At 43.0% G+C, this 22278-nt stretch overlaps 1 long non-coding RNA gene across 1 annotated transcript; it reads right to left on the bottom strand.

Annotated features, from left to right (window-relative positions):
* Nucleotides 1-70: 70 nt before the first annotated feature.
* On the bottom strand, nucleotides 71-22230 carry LOC309616960. The gene is made up of 6 exons (XR_014237669.1): nucleotides 22090-22230; nucleotides 20625-20958; nucleotides 6940-7035; nucleotides 6260-6336; nucleotides 5687-5887; nucleotides 71-2263 (listed from the first exon to the last, which is right to left on the bottom strand). It is a non-coding gene; the product is annotated as an uncharacterized lncRNA (long non-coding RNA).
* Between the last annotated feature and the right edge of the window lie 48 nt (nucleotides 22231-22278).

Below are 22278 nucleotides of genomic sequence, written 5' to 3'. Positions count from 1 at the left end.
ATCCATTCGTTCATTGATTCTTTTTTTTCTAATGGCACATACTATTTTATTTATTTATTTACTTTTAAAATATTTATTTGGCTGTACCAGGTCTTAGTTGTGGCATGTGGGGATCTTTAGTTGCGGCATGCAAACTCTTAGTTGCGGCATGTGGGATCTAGTTCCCTGACCAGGGATTGAACCCGGACCCCCTGCGTTGGGAGTGTGGAGTCTTAGCCACTGGACCACCAGGGAAGTCCCGTTCCTTGATTCTTATCCTTATTTCCATCTATTCATCCATCCTCTGTTCACTGGTTCTCATTTGCACATACCTATTCTTTCATTTGCCCTTATCATCACTCATTCTTACATACATTCATTCATTCCTCCCTTCATTAATCAATCAATTTATTAATCCACTCACCCATTTACTTACTCCACATCCACCAACCTACCCATGCATTTATCTATCCAATATACCCAAAAGTAGTAGATAACCCAGTGACTAGCACGAGGCTTCACAGAGACCAAGTGTCCAATAAAAGGTTATTGAGGGCAGAGACCTAAATAGACATTTCTCCAGAGAAGACATACAGATGGCCAACAGGCACATGAAAAGATGTTCAACATCACTAATTATTAGAGAAATGCAAATCAATGCCAAAGTGAGGTATCGCCTCACACTGGTCAGAATGGCCACCGTCAAAAATTCTACAAAGAATAAATGCTGGAGAGGGTGTGGAGAAAAGGGAATCCTCCTACACTGTTGGTGGGAAAGTAAATTGGTGCAGCCACTATGGAGAGCGGTATGGATGTTCCTTTAAAAAACTAAAAAATAGAGTTACCATATAATCCTGCAATCCCACTCCTGGGCATATATCCAGAGAAAACTCTAATTTGAAAAGATCCTTGCACCCCAATGTTCATAGCAGCATTATTTACAATAGCCATGGAAGCAACCTAAATGTCCATCGACAGATGAATGGATCAAGAAGATGTGATGTATATATACAATGGAATATTACTCAGCCATAAAAAAGAATGAAATAATGCCATTTGATGCAACGTAGATGGACCTAGAGATTATTATACTAAGTGAAATAAGTCAGAGAAAGACAAATATCTATGATATCACTTATATGTGGAATCTAAAATATGATACAAATGAACTTATTTACAAAACAGAAATAGACTCACAGACATAGAAGACAAACTTATGGTTGCCAAAGAGGACAGCAGTGGTGAGTAGGGGAGATAAATTAGGAGTTTGGGATTAACATATACGCACTGCTATATATAAAGTAGGTAAACAACAAGAACCTACTGTATTGCACAGGGAACTATACTCAATATCGATAATAACCTATAAGGGAAAAGAATCTGAAAAAGAATACATATATATGTATTCAGACATATATATCTGAATCGCTTTGCTGTACACCTGAAACTAACACAACATTGTAAGTTAACTATACTTCAGTTAAAATAATAAACGCTTATTGAGTGAATAATAGTCACAACACTAATTTCCGTTTCTACTATTAATTTCTCTCTACCAGACGATCCACATGTTATTCCTCGTCATCACCAGCAGCCCTCCGAGACACATACAGGTGTTTAACCTGGAACTTCAGAGTCTGTGGGGTTAGACTGCCCTCCCCCTCCCCTGCGGCTGTCTCCTAAAACCAACGACAATCTCTTCCAGTTTGTTGAGTCAAGACTTCTAGATTTTATTGGCTTCAGTCTCCTCCCCCACTTTCACTTTTAAATGAGGAAGAGAAAGGGGAATGTTACCACCTGGAACACTTGCAAAGTGATTTACGGTTTTTGACACAGCGTTTCCTTTGTTCGTCACCCATAAATTCTCAGTTTCCAAGATGTCCATAAGGAGATGTGATGCATCTGGTACAGTCTCTCTTTTCTGTTTTCTCTCGTCTGCTTCACTCTGCTCATCCTTCAGGTCTCAGATTAGATGCTGTTTCCTCTGCAGACTCTTGCCTGACCCATCTGTGCTCCCACAGTGCCTTATCATACCGTGATTATTTATCACGCTGTGTATTAACTCTCTCTCCCAGACTAGAGCACACGCGCCTGCCAAGGGGGACCAGGTCATTTTACCTCCACATCTCCGGGGCCTGGCACATAGGCGGTCTTAGGAAACACGCACATTCTGACTGGACGCCTCTCCATGCTGAAGGTTACACAAGCAGGCTCCATATGTTTACCCTTTTATGGCGGGCAGAATAATGGTCCCCCAAACATCTGGTATCCCAGTTCCCGGAACCTGTGAATATGGTACACACGGCAAAAGGGACTTAACAGGTGTGATTTAATTAGGAATCATCATATGCGGAGATTATCCTGGATAATTTGGGTGGATTCAACATAATAATTTTAAGAGGGAAGCAAGGGGGTCAGAGTTTGAGAAGGCAATGTGAAGATGGAAGCAGAGGTCAGCGTGATGCAGGACCACAGCCAAGGGATGCAGGCCCCTCTAGAAGCTGGGAAAGACAGGGAATTGGATCCTCTGCTAGAGACCCCAGAAGCAACACAGCCTGCCGACCTGTTTTGGACTTCTGACCTCCTGAACGGAAAAATAAAACATTTATGTTGCCTTACGCCACTTAGTTTGTGATAGTTTGTTACCACAGCAATAGAAAAATGAACGCTATTAGCTACTCTTGTCTACTTTTGTCCCCGCGCTTGTTTCCCCCAAGGTCTCATTCATCTGCTTATTGCACGTTTATCGAATGGCTACCATGGGCACGGACGGCACTGTGCTAGGTGCTGGAATTACATGGGGGGTAACAGCAGACATGAACTCTACCCTCTTGAAGCTCACAGAGAAATTTATACTCATCGTCTTGATTAGGGGGCACTTTAAGCTGCCGTGACAAACCCCCAAGAAAAAACTACCTATAATTTTATGTCTCTCTCACTTAACAGTACATAACTGAACAGTCTAGAGCTGTTTATCAACAGCTTTGCTTTTATCAACATGTAGCTTTCATATGTGGTTCAGAGCCAGCAGGAAAGGAAGAGGGAGGGAGGGAAGGAGAGAGGGAGAGAGGGAGAGGGAGAGAGAGACAGAGAGAGAGAGAGAGAGAGAGAGAGAGAGAGAGAGAGAGAGAGAGAGAGAGAGCTTTTGAACATGTCTCTGACCAGAACTTACAGGCCAGGTCTAGCTGCAAAAGTGTCTGGGGAGGTGGGGGCATACAGGCTCTGGAGAGTGCCCTTCTAAAAATGGGAGGGGGTTTCTGTTACTTAAAGGAAGAAGGGAAATTTGGCTGCTGGGAAACCGTTAGCCATCTCCACCATTACAACTATAGCAAAAAGAAGAGGGAGTTTCGAAAGGAAGATTTGATCTCATCATCGAGATCTCTGAAGAAGTGATGTGAGATCTGAAAGACGAGCAGATGTTAACTAGGGGTCTGGAAGGGTGTTCTAAGCAGAGGGAACAGCATGTGCAAAGGTCCTGTGGAGGAAGCAAGGTGAGTGTGGTGAGGGACTCAAAGTCCTGTCCTACTGCCACCTTGTGGTCACATCTTTTTCCTTGATCAGCACTGAAATCCCCGAACTCACTACAGGCACATAATAGGGCTGCACCTGAAAGATGGTCAATGTGGCTGAAACAGACAGCGTAAGGATGAGAGAAAATGTAGTAGAGGTAAAGCTGGAGTGTCAAGCTGACCTATGCTCGACTTTGTACGTTATAATAATAAGTCTGTTATTCAAAGGGAGATCTGACAAACATGGCCCTGGCTGTCATGGAGATTAGAATCTACGAAGGATTTTCTAGAAAAGTTCTTAGATGAACTTCTCTTTCTAAGCCTGCACCTTCCTTATCAGGCATTAAATATTTATTTTCCTTCTCTCCAAGGGAAATATGGGAATAAAACATTGTGAACACTTCCCAAATAAGTCCCATTAAAATCAGCATGCCCCTCCCCTATGTTCACAGCAGCACTGTTTACAGTAGCCAAGACATGGAAGCAACCTAAATGTCCATCAACAGATGAATGGGTAAAGAAGATGTGGTATATATATACAACGGAATATGACTCAGCCATTAATAAGAATGGAATAATGTCATTTTCAGCAACATGAATGGACCTAGAGATTACCATACTAAGTGAAGTAAGTTAGAAAGAGAAAGACAAATACCTTATGATATCACTTATATGGAATCTAAAATATGATACAAATGAACTTATTTACAAAACAGAAACAGATTCACAGACATAGAGAACAGACTTGTGGTTGCCAAGGGGAAGGGGGTGGGGGAGGGAAGGATTGGGAGTTTGGGATTAGCAGATGCAAACTATTATATATAGAATGGATAAACAACAAGGTTCTACTGTATAGCACAGGGAACTATATTCAATACCCTATGATAAACCATAATGGAAAAGAATATGACAAAGAATGTATATATATGTATAACAGAGTCACTTTGCTGTACAGGAGAAATTAACACATGATAAATCAACTATACTTCAATAAAAAAAAAAATCAGCATGCCCCTTTCTTAGAAAGACAACATGGTAGTCACTTCTGTTGTTTGCCAGTGTTGGGGAGGGGGAAATTTCCCCCTCCACCCCTTGAGTTCTTGTGGCTGGACTAATAATAACATTGACACAAGACAGACTAACAGTAAGACAGGTAACCAACCAGGACCTACTGTAAAGCACAGGGAACTCTACTCAACATTCTGTAATAACATATATGGGAAAAGAATCGGAAAAAGAATGGATATATGTATATGTATAACTGAATCACTTTGCTGTATACCTGAAACTAACACAACATTGTAAATCAACTATACTTAAAAACAAAAACAAAAAAACCCAAGGACTTCCCTGGTGGTCCAGTGGTTAAGACTCCTTGATCCCAATGCAGGGGGGCCCGGGTTCGATCCCTGGTCAGGGAACTAGATCCCACATGCATGCCGCAACGAAGATCCCGCAAGCTGCAACTAAGACCCGGTGTAGCCAAATAAATAAATTTTAAAAATTAAAATAAAATGATGCTCAGAGAGTGAACAAAAGCAGGCAGCTTTTATATATTTTTACACAAACAATACATTTGTGAGGATTTGACAGGACAAAAAACTTAGATGTGGGTGCTTAATTAGTAAGGAATTTAATGCAAAGTTTGGGCTTGGGTAGTAACTTTAATTCAAAACAATCAATACGCCATTGAAGCACATTTTGGGGTGGCCTGCCTTTTGCCCCAACACCAAGGATCTCCAAATGATCCCCATTTGGGGCACTAGTATATAAATGAGCCAAAGAAGGCCTCTGTATATGCGTGTACTTCTTCACAGCAGGCTGAGATCCGTTAGCTCAAAAGCCCATTGGCGCCAAACTCAAATTTTTACACATGCAATTGTTTAAAATATAGACTCAATAAGCAGATTTTTAACTAGTAGAGCCTGCCTGCTTTGCATACCCCAAGAAATTGCAGCCAGCATCTGCCAGCCATAGGTAAACCCTGTACCACCACAAGACCCCAAACTGCTGCTGTGGGCTGGAGCTCTCTGACCCGAGGCTCCCTGCCTGTGCAGGGGAACAACAGCGCCTAGACCCAGAAGCCTCCTCTTCAATAGCCCTCTTGTTCCCTAGCCCACCTCCCCTTCTGGGTAGTAGCCCCCAGCCCTTTGCCTTTGGCAGGTTTCAAGTAGCGAGGACCCTCCTCACATGCAAACCTGTCAAATCAGCCTCCAAAGAAAATTCCTTGTGTGCTACTGCCACCTTGTGGTCATATCTTTCTCCTTGCTCAGCGCCAAAATCCCTGACCTCATTAGGGGCCCAATACGACGGCACTCTCGGGCTTTGTTGTCTGTCCTGGACGATGAGTCGTGGATGGCAGTGGCGAGTGTCACTCCGTTCCCAGCTCTCTGTTCCACCTGAAACAGTGACCAGCAATGCTTGAGAAGAGATTCTGGCCTCTCCATCAGTCTGGGTACCTGAGCGAGAGAATGAACAGCGCCCCCTGCCGGCTGTCTCCACTATTGGCTCCCTGCCCCGTCTGGCTCCAGGCACCTCTCCTAAGAGCCAATCAACGTTACCGTCTTTTTTTTTTTTTTTTTTTTTTGCCTTGCTTCGTGGCTAGGGATTGAACCCCGGCCATGGCAGGGAAAGCCCCGAGTCCTAAGCACTGGACCGCTAGGGAATTCCCAATGTTACCTTCTTTTTGTGCACCTGTTTCAGTCAATTAGGACTTCTATAACAAAATACCCTAAACTGGGTGGCTTGAACAACAGAAACTTATTACTCACAGTCTGGAGGCTGTGAAGTCTGAGACCAGAGTGCAAAGAATGGTTTTGGTGACAGCCCTCCCCTGGCTTGCAGACAGCTGCAGAGAGGGGAAGAGGGCGAGAGAGAAAGAGAAAGAGAGAGAGAGAGAGAGAGAGAGAGAGAGAGAGAGATCTCACCTCTCTCATTACAAGGGCACTAATCCCATCATGGGGGCTCCACCCTCATGATCTCATCCTAATTACCTCCTAAAGGCCCCATAATACTAGCACATCTAGAGCTAGGGCTTCAAATAAGAATTCGGGGGAGGCACAGACATCCTCATAACAGCATGCTTCTAGAGATCTTGTATCCATTGCTTATATCTAAAGAAGTATGGAAAGTTCATGCCATGGTAAGGGGGTGGTTCTGCTATGGCATCCTGGAAACTTTTCACATATTCATTTAGTCAGAGGCTTGAACTGTAGCCAATCTGAGTCTTGGCAGAAAGCTTAAAAAAAAAAAAAGAAAGCTTATGATCCTCCTGGAACATGAGAAAATGAGAGGCTTGTGAGCAGCTGCTATCTCCCATCTCCCACTCACTTTTTTTTTTTTTGGCTGCACCTCGTGGCTCAGTTCCCCGACCAGGGATTGAACCCAGGCCACGGCAGTGAAAGCCCAGAATCCTAATCACTAGGCCACCAGGGAACTCCCTCCTACTCACCTTTTTATCTTCCCTGGAGGCTTTCATGAGACAGTTTCTCATTGTTTCCTGGGTTCTGATGAGATGTCTTTCTGCCCAGTCCCCCTCAGATTGGAGCTGCAGAATATAAAAATGCTTAGCTGTAGTCTAGATTTGACTCTTATGCTACACTAAAAAGGTATTTGGTCTTTGTTCCTGGCTGCTGGCACAGAGCTCCTACAACCCTTGTAATTTCCTGAGTCAGGGTGGTGGGAGTGCCTTGTGTTCTAATGAGGCCACTCTTGGTGGGTCTCCAGGGGCTGGTCATCAGAAAGACCAAGTCTTGATTAGAAGCGTGGAACTTTCATCACCACCCTCAACTTCCAGAGAGGGGAGAGGGGCTGGAGATTGAGTTAATCACCAATGGCCAATAGTTTAATCAATCATGTCTATGTAATGGAACCTTCATAAAAACCCCTAAACAAAGGATGAAGATCTTTCTGAGTCATAAAACTGATTTAAGGAACCTGGTTAGATAAAGTACCGAGTTGAAAGCATTCCCAAGAACATCAATCTTGTTTTCTGGTGGAATGTGGAGAATTACATGAGTATTCATAACTCTTACCAAATTGTTCTCTTCTCTATTGAAATAAGTTCACACACAGAAGTGGTATTTGAACAAAAGGGTCTCATAAGAATCTCAAGACTTAAAAAAATCATTGCCACATCTTTTGAAAATAACTTTCCAAGAAACACCTGTAATTATAATTGGTTTTCCTCCTTGATAATTTGTTGCCTTGTTGATTTTTCTATGTTCCTAAATGGTAAGACAAGTAAGATCTATCAAGACAACAGAGCCTCAGGACTATTTTTGCTCTTTTCCAAAAGAAGGATGGAAAAAACAATAAAAACCTGTGATTTGCTTGGTTTCTCATTTTAACAAAAGATTGAGAATTTCTTTTTATTTAAATTAGCGTATCTATCAAATGCAGTTTGTAGACTTGTAGTTTAAAGATTTGGATCCTGATTTTTTTAAAAAAACTGGACATTTCTGAGATCATTGGGGAAATTTGAATACTATCTGGATATCAGATAGTATCAAGGAAGTACTGTTGGTTTTCCTAGTGCGATACTGCTGTGGTGGTTATATATTTTTTAAAAAGATTCTCATCTAATAAAGACATCTGTGTACTAAAATATTTTGGGATTAAAAAGATGAGTTTAAAAAAAAAAAAAAGCTCTTCCACTGGAGGAAAAAGAAAAAAGGATGAGTTCACAAGAAAAATCACTCAATAAAATTTACCTATTACTTTAATAACTACTATTATAATTATAGCATATCAGGCATAAGTACAATCCTGGTCCACGTCCCTCCACCCTCGAAGGCAACCATAGCTTGGTCCATTTCTGAACATAAAGCTGCAAAACTGGATCTGGGATCATTTTCCCAGACACTTTTGGGGTTTTAGTTTGAGGTCCCCAAATCATTCAAAGTCTACACCCCTATCTTTTCTCCATTATCAGGAGATCTATGGTTGTCAATTTATGGTAAAGAAGGAAGCAATAAAACACTGGTCAGGGGCTTCCCTGGTGGTGCAGTGGTTGAGAATCCATCTGCCAATGCAGGGGACACGGGTTCGAGCCCTGGTCTGGGAAGATCCCACATGCCGCGGAGCAACTAAGCCTGTGCTCCACAACAAGAGAAGCCAACACAATGAGAAGCCCGTGCACTGCAACGCGGGGGCTACTCTATGTTGTGGTGCGCAGGCTTCTCACTGCGGTGCCTTCTCTTGTTGCGGAGCACGGGCTCTAGGCGCGTGGGCTTCAGCAGTAGTGGCACATAGGCTCAGTAGTTGTGGTGCACAGGCTTACCTGCTCCACAGCATGTGGAATATTCCCAGACCAGGGATCGAACCTGTGTCCCCTGCATTGGGAGCACAGACTCTTAACCACTGCGCCACCAGGGAAGTCCCACAGGCGGGCTTCTTAGTTGCGGCTCCAGGGCTCCTTAACATGGCTCGCTGGCTGCTTAGTTGAGGAACTTGGGCTCCTTAGTTGTGGCATGTGAACTCTTAGTTGCGGCATGCATGTGGGATCTAGTTCCCTGACCAGGGATCGAACCTGGGCCTTCAGCACTGGGAGCATGGAGCCTTATCCACTGGACTGCCAGGGAAGTCCCAACATAACACTATTATATATAAAATAAACAACAAGGTCATACTGTATAGCACAGGGAACTATATTCAGTATCTTGTAATAACCTATAATGGAAAAGAATAGATAACTAATAAGAACCTGTTGTATAACACAGGGAACTCTACTCAATACTCTGTAATGCCCTATATGGGAAAAGAATCTAAAAAAAAGAGTGGATACATGTATATGTATAACTGATTCACTTTGCCGTACACCTGAAACTAACACAACATTGTAAATCAACTATACTCCAATAAAAATTTTTTAAAAACTATAATGGAAAAGAATATGAAAAAATGTGTATGCATATATATTATACATATATAACTGAATCACTTTGCTGTATACCTGAAAGTAATGCAACATTGTAAATCAACTATACTTCAATTTAAAAAATTAAAAAAAAAAAGAGGGCTTCCCTGGTGGCGCAGTGGTTGAGAATCTGCCTGCCAATGTAGGGGACATGGGTTCGAGCCCTGGTCTGGGAGGATCCCACATGCCGCGGAGCAACTAGGCCCGTGAGCCACAATTACTGAGCCTGCGCGTCTGGAGCCTGTGCTCCGCAACAAGAGAGGCCGCAATGGTCAGAGGCCCGCGCACCGTGATGAAGAGTGGCCCCTGCTTGCCGCAACTGGAGAAAGCCCTCGCACAGAAACGAAGACCCAACGCAGCCAAAAATAAATAAATAAATAAATAAAATTTAAAAAGAAAAGATATGGGTTGGACACTAGCACCCAGCTGTGCTCTTCTTCTATGTGATCAAGACAGAGAACTGAGAAGAGAATGACTTTCTCACACAGATTCAAGGTTTTTAATCTCATGTCACTGCACGAACCTAAAGTCCTTTTCCATCTTAGAAAAATCCTGCAGAAGTAGTTCTCGTCCTCGTTCTGCATTTGAGGAGCCTGAGATCGACAGCTGACGTGACGTGCCAAGCCCACTCAGCTACTCAGTGGAGAAGCGGAATTCAAATTCTGGTCTGTGCAGTTCCCAAGACCCCGATTTTCCACTGAGCCATACTACTAGGAAATGTAAAAGGTCTTAGTTTGGGGTAGAAAAGTGTGGAGTGTGAATGAAGGGTGTAGCGGTTGGGAAAACCTCAAGAAGATAAGTGAACAGTGAATCCAGTGATCTTTGTAGGTGTTGGCAATCTTTTTATGTAAAGGGCCAGAAAGTCAGAGAGGCTCAGTAGGCCACAGGGTCTCTGTTGCAACTTCTCAACGCCTGTTAGAATTGGGCGGGGGGGTGAGGTGGGGGGGCATCAAAAAGACAAGAGAGGGGAATTCCCTGGTGGTCCAGTGGTTAGGGCTCCGAGCTTCCATTGCGCAGGGGGCATGGGGCATGGGTTCCACCCCTGGTTGGGGAACTAAGATCCCTCAAGCCAAGCAGTGTAGCAAAAAAAAAAAAAAAAGAAAAAAAAGATAAGAGATATAGTGTTGGTGGAGGTGCAGAAAAGGGAACCCTCATGCACCACTGGTGGGCATGTAAACTGGGGCAACTGTTATCAGAAACAGTATGGAGGTTCCTCAAAAAATTAAAACTAGAACCACCATAGGCTCCAGCAACCCTACTTCTGGCTTCAATAGTGTATATACGTCAATCCAGTCTCCCAATTCCTCCCACCCCACCCCTTTCCCCCTTGGTAGCCATACATTTGTTCTCTATGTCTGTGTCTCTATTTCTGCTTTGCACATAAAGTCATCTATACCATTTTTCTAGATTCCATATACATGTAATATATGATATTTGTTTTTCTCTTTCTCTATATGACACTCTCTAGGTCCATCCACGCCTCTACAAATAACCCAGTTTTTTGTTTTTGTTTTTTAATATATCTTTCTTATTTATTTATTTATTTTTAATTTATTTATTTATTTTATTTATGGCTGTGTTGGGTCTTTGTTTCTGTGCGAGGGCTTTTCTCTAGTTGCGGCAAGTGGGGGCCACTCTTCATCGCGGTGTGCGGGCCTCTCACTATCGTGGCCTGTCTTGTTGCGGAGCACAGGCTCCAGACGCGCAGGCTCAGTAATTGTGGCTCACGGGCCTAGTTGCTCCGCGGCATGTGGGATCTTCCCAGACCAGGGCTCGAACCCGTGTCCCCTGCATTGGCAGGCAGATTCTCAACCACTGCGCCACCAGGGAAGCCCAAATAACCCAGTTTTGTTCCTTTCATGGCTGAGTAATATTCCATTGTATATATGTACCACACCTTCTTTATCCATTCCTCTGTTGATGGACGTTTAGGTTGCTTCCATGTCCTGGCTATTGTAAATAGTAATTTCAATTTTAGATTTTTGAGATTTACTTTGGGGCACCAAGGAGATTACTCCTGGCCAGTTGTAATGTGAGAGATACATTTAGACCATTCTATGAGAGCAGAAAGAAATATCTCAGGGCAGAAGACTACGTTTACAGCAGCTAGATGTCCTTTCACAGGGTGAGGGTCTCCCCACCTCTTTCCCCCACTCTTCAGTTGATGTGGGTAGTTATGGTCTTGGAAGGAGACTGCAACACATGGCAAGGAATTGGGGGAATCACTGTGATTCCTGGAGCTTCAATAATCTTTGCAAACGACTCTCTTCACATACGGCTTCAACTCAGTCAGTCAACATGTATTTACTGAACATTTGCCAAAATCTAGGCACTTTCTAAACACTGAGGATGTAGTCTCTGCCCTCAAGGGGCTTAATTTCTAGACTCCAGATATCTTTTTTTTTTTTAAATTGGGGAATAGTTGCTTTATAATGTTGTTAGTTTCTGCTGTTCAGCAAAGTGAAACAGCTGTATGTGTACATATATCCCCTCCGTTTTGGATTTCCTTCCCATTTAGGTCATCACAGAGTATTGAGTAGAGTTCCCTGTGCTATACAGTAGTTTCTCATTAGTTATCTATTTTATACATAGTAGTGTATACATGTGAATCCCAATCTCCCAATTCATCCCACCCCCCCCCTTCTCCTCTTGGTGTCCATACGTTCGTTCTCTATGTCTGTGTCTCTATTTCTGCTTTGCAAATAGGTTCATCTGTACCATTTTTCTAGATTCCACCTATGTGTGTTAATATATTTGTTTTTCTCTTTCTGACTTACTTCACTCTGTATGACAGTCTCTAGGTCTATCCATGTCTCTGCAAATGGCATGATTTCATTCCTTCTTATGGCTGAGTAATAGTCCATTGCATATATGTACCACATCCTCTTTATCCATTCGTCTGTCGATGGACACTTAGGTTGCTTCCATGTCCTGGCTATTGTAAATAGTGCTGCAGTGAACACTGGGGTGATGCATCTTTTGGAATTCTGGTTTTCTCCGGGTGTGTGCCCAGGAGTGGCTCCAGATATCTTATGATTTCAAGAGCATCAGGAATAATAGGTGTCATCAAACCCTAAGTGCTTTTTCCCCAACCAAGTGGTTTTTGTCATCACTGATGTCTCTAGAAGCCATGGCACCAGGGGAGGGGAGGGGTACTATACTGTCTACAGTGTTGACACACTCAGGACACACCCTGGGTGACACACTTGGGTGACAAAGAAGATCAGGAGTGAAGTCTAGTGTCTCTTGTCCTCTCCCCGACCATGAAATCTAGAGATGACATCACAGGATAGTATAGAAGAATAAGATGGATAAAGATGGGTGGTGGGGAGAAATGGGTGGGTTCTGGGGCAAAATGGCAGGACCATTCAACATCCAGGGGCATTGTGCTGTGTGTCCTACCAGACAAGAGCCCCCTTCTTGGCCTCACAACCCAGTGATCACCTTGAGATTTGGGTGGCGGGTAAGGTTTTGCATGATTTGAAGATTTTTTTTTTTTTTTAATTTATGTGATTGACTAGTCATCCCCTGACTCTCATTTCTACATCACTTGCACTATCTCTTTTTAACATCTTTGCTTTCTTAACTTTCTACTCCTTTGCTTTTTTTTAAATATAAATTTATTTATTTTTGGCTGCATTGGGTCTTCGTTGCTGCGCGCGGGCTTTCTCTAGTTGCAGTGAGCAGGGGCTACTCTTCATTGCAGTGCGCAGGCTTCTCACTGCGGTGGCTTCTCTTGTTGCTGTAGGCGCACGGGCTCAGTAGTTGTGGCTCGTGGGCTCTAGAGAGCAGGCTCAGTAGTTGTGGTGCACGGGCTTAGTTGCTCCACGGCATGTGGGATCTTCCCGGACCAGGGCTCGAACCCATATCCCCTGCATTGGCAGGCAGATTCTTAACCAATGCGCCACCAGGGAAGTCCCCCCATGTCTATTTTAGATTGCATTTTTTCTCTTCAATTATATCCCCCTTTTAACATGTATTTGAAATCATTATAGATTCACAGGAAGCTGGAAAAAATAGTTCAGATACTTAATGGTCCATTATTCACCCATAACAATAACAAATCCAAGAAGTTGACGTTAGGCAGATGACATGATACTCTATATAGAAAACCCTAAAGACTCCACACAAAAACTGTTAGAACTAATAAATGAATTCACCAAAGGGGTGAAAGAATCAATGAATTAGCCAAAGAGGTGAAAGACCTATACTCTGAAAACTATAAAACGCTGATGAAGGAAACTGAAGATGCTTCGAAAGAATGGAAAGATATCACGTGCTCTTGGATTAGAAGTATTAATAGTCAAAATGGCCATACTACCCAAAGCAATCTACAGATGTAATGCAATCCCTATCAAAATACCCATGACATTTCTCAGGATCTAGAACAAACACTCCTAAAATTCATATGGAACCACAAAAGACCCCGAATTTGTAAAGCAAGCTTGAGAAAAAAGAACTAAGCTGGAGGAGAAAAGAACAAAGCTGGAGGAGAAAAGAACAAAGCTGGAGAAAAAAGAACAAACCCTTGCAGACTTCAAACTATTTGACAAAGCTACAGTAATCAAAAGAGCATGGTACCAGCACGAAAACAGACACATAGATTAATGTAACAGAATAGAGAGCCCGGAAATAAACCTGCACATTTATGGTCAATTAATTTATGACAAAGGAGGCCATATACAACGGAGAAAAGACAGTTTCTTCAATAAGTGGTGCTGGGAAAACTGGACAGCTACATGTAAAATAATGAGATTAGAACATTTCTAGGGAACTATATTCCACATCCTGTGATAAACCATAATGGAAAATAATATAAAAAAACAATGTATATAGGTATATAACTGAGTCACTTTCCTGCACAGCAGAGATTGGCATAACATTGTAAACCAACTAGACTTCAATAGGGACTTCCCCAGTGACACAGTGGATAAGAATCCGCCTGCCAATGCAGGGGACACGGGTTCGAGCCCTGGTCCAGGAAGATCCCACATGCCACAGAGCAACTAAGCCCATGCGCCACAGCTACTGAGCCTGTGCTCTAGAGCCCACGAGCCACAACTACTGAGCCCACGAGCCGCAACTACTGAAGTCTGTGCGCCTAGAGCCCATGCTCTGCAACAAAAGAAGCCACCGCGATGAGAAGCCCACTCGCCGCAACTAGAGAAAAGCCTGCACGCATCAATGAAGACCCAACGCAGCCAAAAATAAATAAATAAATAAATAAATAAATTTATTTTTTAAAAAAAGAAAAGACTCTGCAAAAAGAAATCCTTGGGGCTGGATTTGTCAATTCTGTGCACTGGAGTTTTTAACTGTGAGAAATAAATATTTGTTGGTTAAGCCACCCTGTCTACGGTATTCTTTTAGAGCAACCTGAGCTGACAAAGACACATACAAATGCAGCTGTACATGGGACAGGGGAGGAATGTGTGTTTTCCCTTTTCCATTGGATTTTTTTAAAAAATTAAAGTGGATCCCCACTTGAGGATTCCCCTTACTGGGCTGTAGGAACCCCCAAAGGCTCAAGTGCTAAGCATACTCCTGCCCCACTCTGCTGCCATCCCCCCGCCTTTTTTTCTCTGCCAACTTTTTTTTATGCACACGCTCCCAACCTTAGCAGCAGGTCAGCTCTGCTAAGAGAAACCAAAAACTTGTGCTACAGCGCCACCTTCTGGAAAATGAAAGAAAGGCTCCCAAATATCAATCTCTTGAACTGTTAGAATCAAAGTAAACAAAGCCTTGGAGGTGACGTCAGCATCATGGTGGTGTGAGATGCTCCCTTTGTCTCTCCCCTTCAACCTCAACCAGTAAAACATCCGTAACTCAATAAGGGTTCCTCTGCTTAACACACCAGGATGCTGGAGAGCTTCACACATCTGTATATCTAAAGGTGGGGGGAATGGAACATGTAGAAGAGGTGAAACCAGGTGGAGGTGGTGCCCACAATCCAGGTGACCCTGGACACAGCAGAGGCACCTGCTATCCCAACATCCCAGGGTGTGATGCCAGTGACAGCAGAGACATCAGCAGCAGCAAGGCACCAGTGACCACATAGGCACAAGCAGTGACAACAAGGGCACCAGGCAACACCTCTGGCAAAGGCTGTTGGGGGCCGATTCTCAAATATAGCCAGAGGCAGCTCAAGTAAGACAAACAAAAAACTTGCGCTATAGCACCACCTACCGAAAAAAGAAAGTCCTCTAATGACTAACCTGTTGAATCATTAGAATCAAGTAAAAAAAAAAAAAGCTTTACCTAAAAAAGAAAGGTGTTGGCTACTTCAAACGCACCAGCAGAGGACCAACTCATCAAGCACCATGAAAAACCACAGTAAAACAGTACTACAAAAAGAAAATGACAATTTTCCAGAAACAAACTTAAAGTCATGGAATATTGTGATCTAACTGATAGAGAATTCAAAATAGCTGTCATGAAGAAACTTCACAAGCTACAAGAAAACTCAGAAAGGCAGTTCAATGAGCTCAGGAACAAAATTAATGAACAATGGATGGACTTAAGAGATTGTTCTACCAAGTGAAGTGAGTCAGACAGAGAAAGACAAATATCATGTGATATCACTTATATGTGGAATCTAAAAAAATGATACAAATGAACTTATTTACAAACAGAAACAGACTCACAGACTTAGAAAATAAACTCATGGTTACCAAAGGGGTAAGGGGGGGAGGGATAAATTAGGAGTTTGGGATTAACACATACATACTACTATATATAAAACAGATAATCAACAAGGACCTACTGTATAGCACAGGGAACTCTACTCAATACTCTGTAATGACCTATATGGGAAAAGAATCTGAAGAAGAATAGATACATGTATACGTATAACTGAATTGCTTTGTTGTACACCTGAAACTAACACAACATTGTAAATCAACTATACTCCAATAAAAAAAAAAGACTGAGTACTAAGTGCTGGCAAAAAAATAAATAAAAATAAAAATAATGAACAGAAGGAATACTTTATCAAAGAGATTAAAACACTAAAAAAGAACCAAACAAACTCTGGAGCTGAAAAACTCAATAAATGAGATGAAGAATGCATTAGAAAGCACTAGAAATTGATCAGACCATATGGAAGACAGAATTAGCAAGACCAAAGAAATCTAGAAATGATACAGGTAGAAGAGGAGAAAGAACTAAGATCTTAAAAAATGAGGAAACTCTACAATAGCTATCTGACTTCATTATGAAGGGCAACTTTAGGATAATGGGTATCCCAGAAGAAGACAGGGAGAAGGGAGCAGAGAGTTTATTTAAAGAAATAATAGCTGAGAACTTCCCAGATTTGGGGAAGGAACTGTATGTCCTTGAAGCTAAGAGAACACCTCATTAACTCAATGCAAAAAGACCTTCTCCAAGGGGGCTTCCCTGGTGGTGCAGTGGTTAAGAATCTGCCTGCCAATGCAGGGGACACGGGTTCGAGCCCTGGTCTGGGAAGATCCCACATGCCACAGAGCAACTAAGGCCGTGCGCCACAACTACTGAGCCTGTGCTCTAGAGCCCAAGAGCCACAACTACTGAGCCCACGTGCCACAACTACTGAAGCCCGTGCACCTAGAGCCCATGCTCCACAACAAGAGAAGCCACTGCAACGAGCAGCCCAAGCACCTCAATGAAGAGTAGCCCTGGCTCGCCATAACTAGAGAAAAGCCTGCATGCAGCAGTGAAGACCCAATGCAGCCAAAAATTAAAAAAAAAAAAAGACCTTCTCCATTATATTAAAACTGTCAAAAGTCAATGACAAAGAAAGAATTTTAAAGGCAGTCAGGGAATAAGGATGGTAATCTACAAAGGAACTAGGCTATCTGTAGCAGAAGTGACAGGCCAGGAGACAGTGGAATGACAGTCTCAAAATACTGAAAGATTAAAAAATATGTCAAATGTGCCCAAGAATACTCTATCCAGCAGAGTTATTTTTCCAATATGAATTAGAAATAAAGGGGGACACAGAGTTTTGAGGGCATTAGCCCACTGTGGCCCCCCTTGCTTGGCAAAGCAATAAAGTTATTCTTCCTGTCAAAAAAAAAGAAAAGAAATAAGCCTTTCCCAGACAGAAAAAAGCTGACAGAGTTCAACACTAGACCTTCCTTACAAAAAATGTTGAAAGGAGCTCTTCTACCTGAAACAAAAAGGCAAAAGTACACAAAATGTTGAGGAAGGTGATAAACAGATGGATGTATCAGAAAATTGCAATTCTATATCACAATAGGTTTTTAAACACTTAATTACAGCATAAAGGTTAAAAAGGAAAAAGTAGTACAAATAACTATAGCCACTTCAATTTGGCAACAAGCTCATAACATAAAAAGGGATAATTTGAGACCACAAAAACAGAAAAGGGAAAGAGGAAAAAGATAGAACCCATATGGGCAAATGAAGATAAGATGGTATCAGCAGAAAAAGGGCTATTTCATCTATGGGATGTTTTATACAAACCTCATGGGAACCACAGCACATAAATCTAGAGCAGAGACATGAAATATAGAAAAAGAGGAAACTAAGAAAAATATCATAGAAAAGCACTAAACTAAAATGGCAGATAGAAACCCACACAAAAATAAACAATAGAGAGACAGAGCAACCAGGAAACAAAAGATAAAGTGGCAGGACTAAGTCCTCCTCTATCAATAATTACCCTAAATGTAAATGAATTGAATTCACCAAACAAAAGACATGGAGTGGCTGGATGGATTAAACAAAAACCCAAGACCCAACTATATGCTTCCTCCAAGAGACTCATCTCTGGGTTTCTAAAAACAAATGCTGGCTCAAAGTAAGGGATGAAAGATGATACTCCAAGCAAACGTCAGCCAGAAGAAAGTGGGTGTAGCCATACTCATATCAGACAAAATAGACTTCAAGCCAAAAAAGGTAACAAGAGACAATAATGGACATTATATAATCACAAAAGGAACAATTCATCAAGAAAACATAACAGTTATCAATACAAATGCACCTAACATAGGAGGACCAAAATATATAAAGCAATTATTTTTTTAATAAAGCAATTATTAACAGACCTAAAGGGAGTAAGTGACAGCAACACATTAATAGTAGGGGACATTAACACCCCACTTACATCAATGGATAGATCATTCAGACAGAAAGTCAACAAGGAAACTATAGCCTTAAACAAAATATTAGAACAAATGAATTTGACAGATCTGTACAGAACATTCCATTCAAATGCAGCAGAATACACATTCTTCTCAAGTGAACATGGAACATTCTCAAGCATAGACCATAGGTTGGGACACAAAACAAGTCTCAATAAATTTAAGAAGACTGAAATCATATCAAGCATCTTTTCCGACCACAGTGGTATGCAGCTAGGAATCAACAAAAGAAGAAAGCTGGAAAAATCACAAATATATGGAGACTGAACAACATGCTACTGAACAACTATTGGGTCAGTAAAGAAACCAAAGGAGAAATTTTAAAATACCTGAAGATAAATGAAAATGAAAACATACAAAAATCTATAAGATGCAGCAAAAGCTAAACTTCTAAAAGTGAAATTTATAGCAATACAGGACAAGAAAAATCTCAAAAAACAACCTAACTTTACACTTAAAGTAATTTAAAAAAGAATGAACAAAGCCCAAAGTCAGTAGAAGGAAGGAAATAATAAAGATAAGAGCAAAAAGAAATTAAATAGAAACTAAAAAGACAATAGAAAAGATCAATAAAACTAAGAGCTGGTTCTTTAAAAAGATACACACAAAAAAAGTAAATAAATAAAATAAAAATAAAAAGATACACAAAACTGACAAACCTTTAGCCAGACTCACTAAGAAAAAAAGAGAGAAGGCTTGTAAATAAAATCAGAAACGAAAGAGGAGAAATTACAATGGATACCACAGAAATACATTTTTCCAAAGAGGCCATCCAAATGGCCAACAGGCACATGAAAAGATGCTCAACATCACTATTATTAGGGAAATGCAAATTCAAACCACAATGAGCTATCACCTCAGACCTGTTAGAAGTGCTATCATCACGAAGACAGGAGACAACAGGTGCTGGTGAGGATGTGGTGAAAAGGGAACCCTATACAGTGCTGGAGGGGATCTAAATTGGTCCAACCACTATGGAAAACAATATGGAGGTTTCCTCCCAAATTAAAAATAGACCTACGATATGATCCAGCAATTCCACTCCTGGGTATATACCCAAAGGAAACAAAAACAGGAATTTGAGGCGATATCTGCACTCCCATGTTTATCACAGCATTATTCACAATAGCCAACATAATGGAAACAACCCAAATTGATCAACAACAGATGAATGGGTAAAAAGATGTGGTATATACACACAATGGAATATTATGCAGCCATGAGAAAGGAGAACATACTGCCATTTGTGACAACATGGGCGGACCCTGAACTCATTAAGCTAAGTGAGATAAGTCAGACAGAGAAAGTAAGTACTCTATGAAATCACTCACTTATAAGTGGAACCTAAAAAAGTCAAACCTGTAGAAAATAGAGAGTAAAATTGTGTTACCAGGGGCTGGGGGCTAAGATTGATGGTGTTTAAGGGTACATATTTGTTAGGAGTAGTAAATAAGCCATAGAGATCTAATGCACAGTAAAACGAACATAAACAATAACACTATCGTATAATTATGTAATGTGATAAATATTGTTACAACATATATAAATGTATCAAAGTAACAGCTGTACACCTTAAATTTACACAATGTTACATGAGAAATTCATTCAATTAAAAAAAATGACATGACAGAGTGAGCACGCCTAGCGTGTCCTATTTTAAGACTTTTAAAAGTATCAAATTGGCTACAGTAACAGCGAACTCTCGAGAGAAAAAGAACCCCTTGCATATTTAGGGAGCTCTTTGGGATGCCACACCCAAAGCACCTGAAATCAAAGAACCCCCTCTCCTCCGGGCAAGCCGGAGGCGGCGGGAGAGGGAAGGCAGGTCTCCTGGCACCCCCCTCCCCAACCCCAGCGCCGTGAAGGGCGCCGCCAGCCCCACCTGCTGGGCCCCCCGCCGCCCCCCAATGCCACCTGCTCGCCCCTCCGCACCCAGGCCCGACAGAGGCGACGGGGTGCACCTCGAGGGCGCGCGCGGCCGCTTCCGACGGCGGGGCTCGGGACCATCCTCCCCCGGGAACAGCCGCTCATCTAGCGACTCCGGTTGTCACCGGGGAGCTCGCGGCAGATACTCACCCGTTGGGGATACTGTTCTTCCTCACCATGATGCGAGAGGTGCGAGGCTCCTACTTCCCAGAAATCCCACTCTTAGGCTTCTTCTAGAACATACAGCGGATCAGCTGCGGCCGCGGGCGTGCACATCCGGGAGGCCGGTGAGCAGACGGCGCTCACAGGTTACCGAAGGCGCACGCGTTGCGCGCGCTCGGACCAGGCGGCGGAGGGGCGCACGGCGCATGCTCCACGGCCGCCTTGCCCGGCGCGCCCTGGAGAGCAAGCGCGAGGCTGCGGGCGTGAGGCCGCGGGTGGGGGGCGGGCGCATAGGGAGCGGTGAGGGTGCGTCCTGCATTCGCTGCCCAGAGAGAGCAAAAGTGCACTGTCCATCCAGATGAATGTCATACTGCCCGTTAGAGCCCCCCCCCCGCACCCCCGCTGACCATCCCTGTTAAATACTCCAGTATTTGTCTGGTGGGAGCTCTGCTCAAAGGAAGAACCCAGCTCCGTGTCCCTCCCCAACCCCCCACCCCCACTCCCAACCCCCACCCCCAGCTCCCGGTAACCAGGGCCAGACCCGCACGGGTCGCTGGGACTTGTAGTCCTCAGGGCCTGGCCCACCCACTGTGCATCTCCTTTGGGAATTAGCCGTGCTTGATATGCATCAAATCCGGGTCCGTATGATTTCACGAGGGCCTACTGTGTACTGAACACCTTGCTAGGATTGGTGGGAAGTAGATGAGTTCATGCCCCAGCTCTCGTCCTCACATTAGGTTAAGCAGAAAGGTGAATTTGCGAAGTACAATGTAATGTACAAAAATTACGAATTATAGTGCTGTTGGAGGTCACGGAAGGGCCAGAGTCAGAAAGAACTTCCTGGAAGATGTGGGGTTTCAATCAGGCTTTGAAACCTTTACCGATCTAGGTTAGGCAGAAATTGCAAAACCCAGAGGATGGAGGTGGCAGGGAGTATAAAGGAGAGTTTGATCTGGTTATCTGGAAGGCTTAAAGGGGAGAGTGGTGAGCAGGGCTCAGATGGGGAAGTGGACGCTTTCAGAAAGGGCCTCCGTTTTGAGTTCCTCTGCAGTGGAGACTTATAACTACAGGCACTTATAGGCTTAAATAAAAACACCATCACAGGATTTACTTGTGTGTTTTCGGACCTCATGGCTCCTGTTTCGGTAAATCTCCTGTAAGAGAAGGGAGGGCTTCGAGGTCATGGGGAGAAGCCTTGGGTCCCCCACTCCCCCTGTTCTCCTGGCAGGGGGTTCTCATGGGGTGTGGGAATGACAGACACCTGATCTCACCCGCTTTCTTCTCTGATTCCAGGAAGGAGATTTTGCCTCCTACAAGCCCTGGATAAAACCAAGGTATCAATTCTGTCCCTGTCTTTCTCCATCTCCCCCTCCCTTCCCTCCTTCCTCTGGTTCCTCCCTCATTCCCTGTCCCTAGGGAGACCGTTTGTCATTCTGAGGCACCCCCTCCTCACCTGTCACCAGTAGAAGCAGGACATCACTGAGGTATGAATCTGTGGGGGGTGGCCTTTTCTGTAGCATTCACAGGTGTACTCTCCAGCATGACTGGATTTTAGATGAGTCAGATGAAATTCAGCCAGGCCCTCTGTAGAGTCAGGTGATTGCAAGAACTCCAAGATATCTCCTCCCTTTCTGAGAGCAAA

The sequence above is a fragment of the Balaenoptera borealis genome, assembly GCF_965194805.1.
Source record: "Balaenoptera borealis genome assembly, chromosome: 19".
Classification (NCBI taxonomy): domain Eukaryota; kingdom Metazoa; phylum Chordata; class Mammalia; order Artiodactyla; family Balaenopteridae; genus Balaenoptera; species Balaenoptera borealis.
The sequence above is the reverse complement of the archived record's forward strand: the minus strand, read 5'-3'. Positions and strand labels throughout refer to the sequence as shown.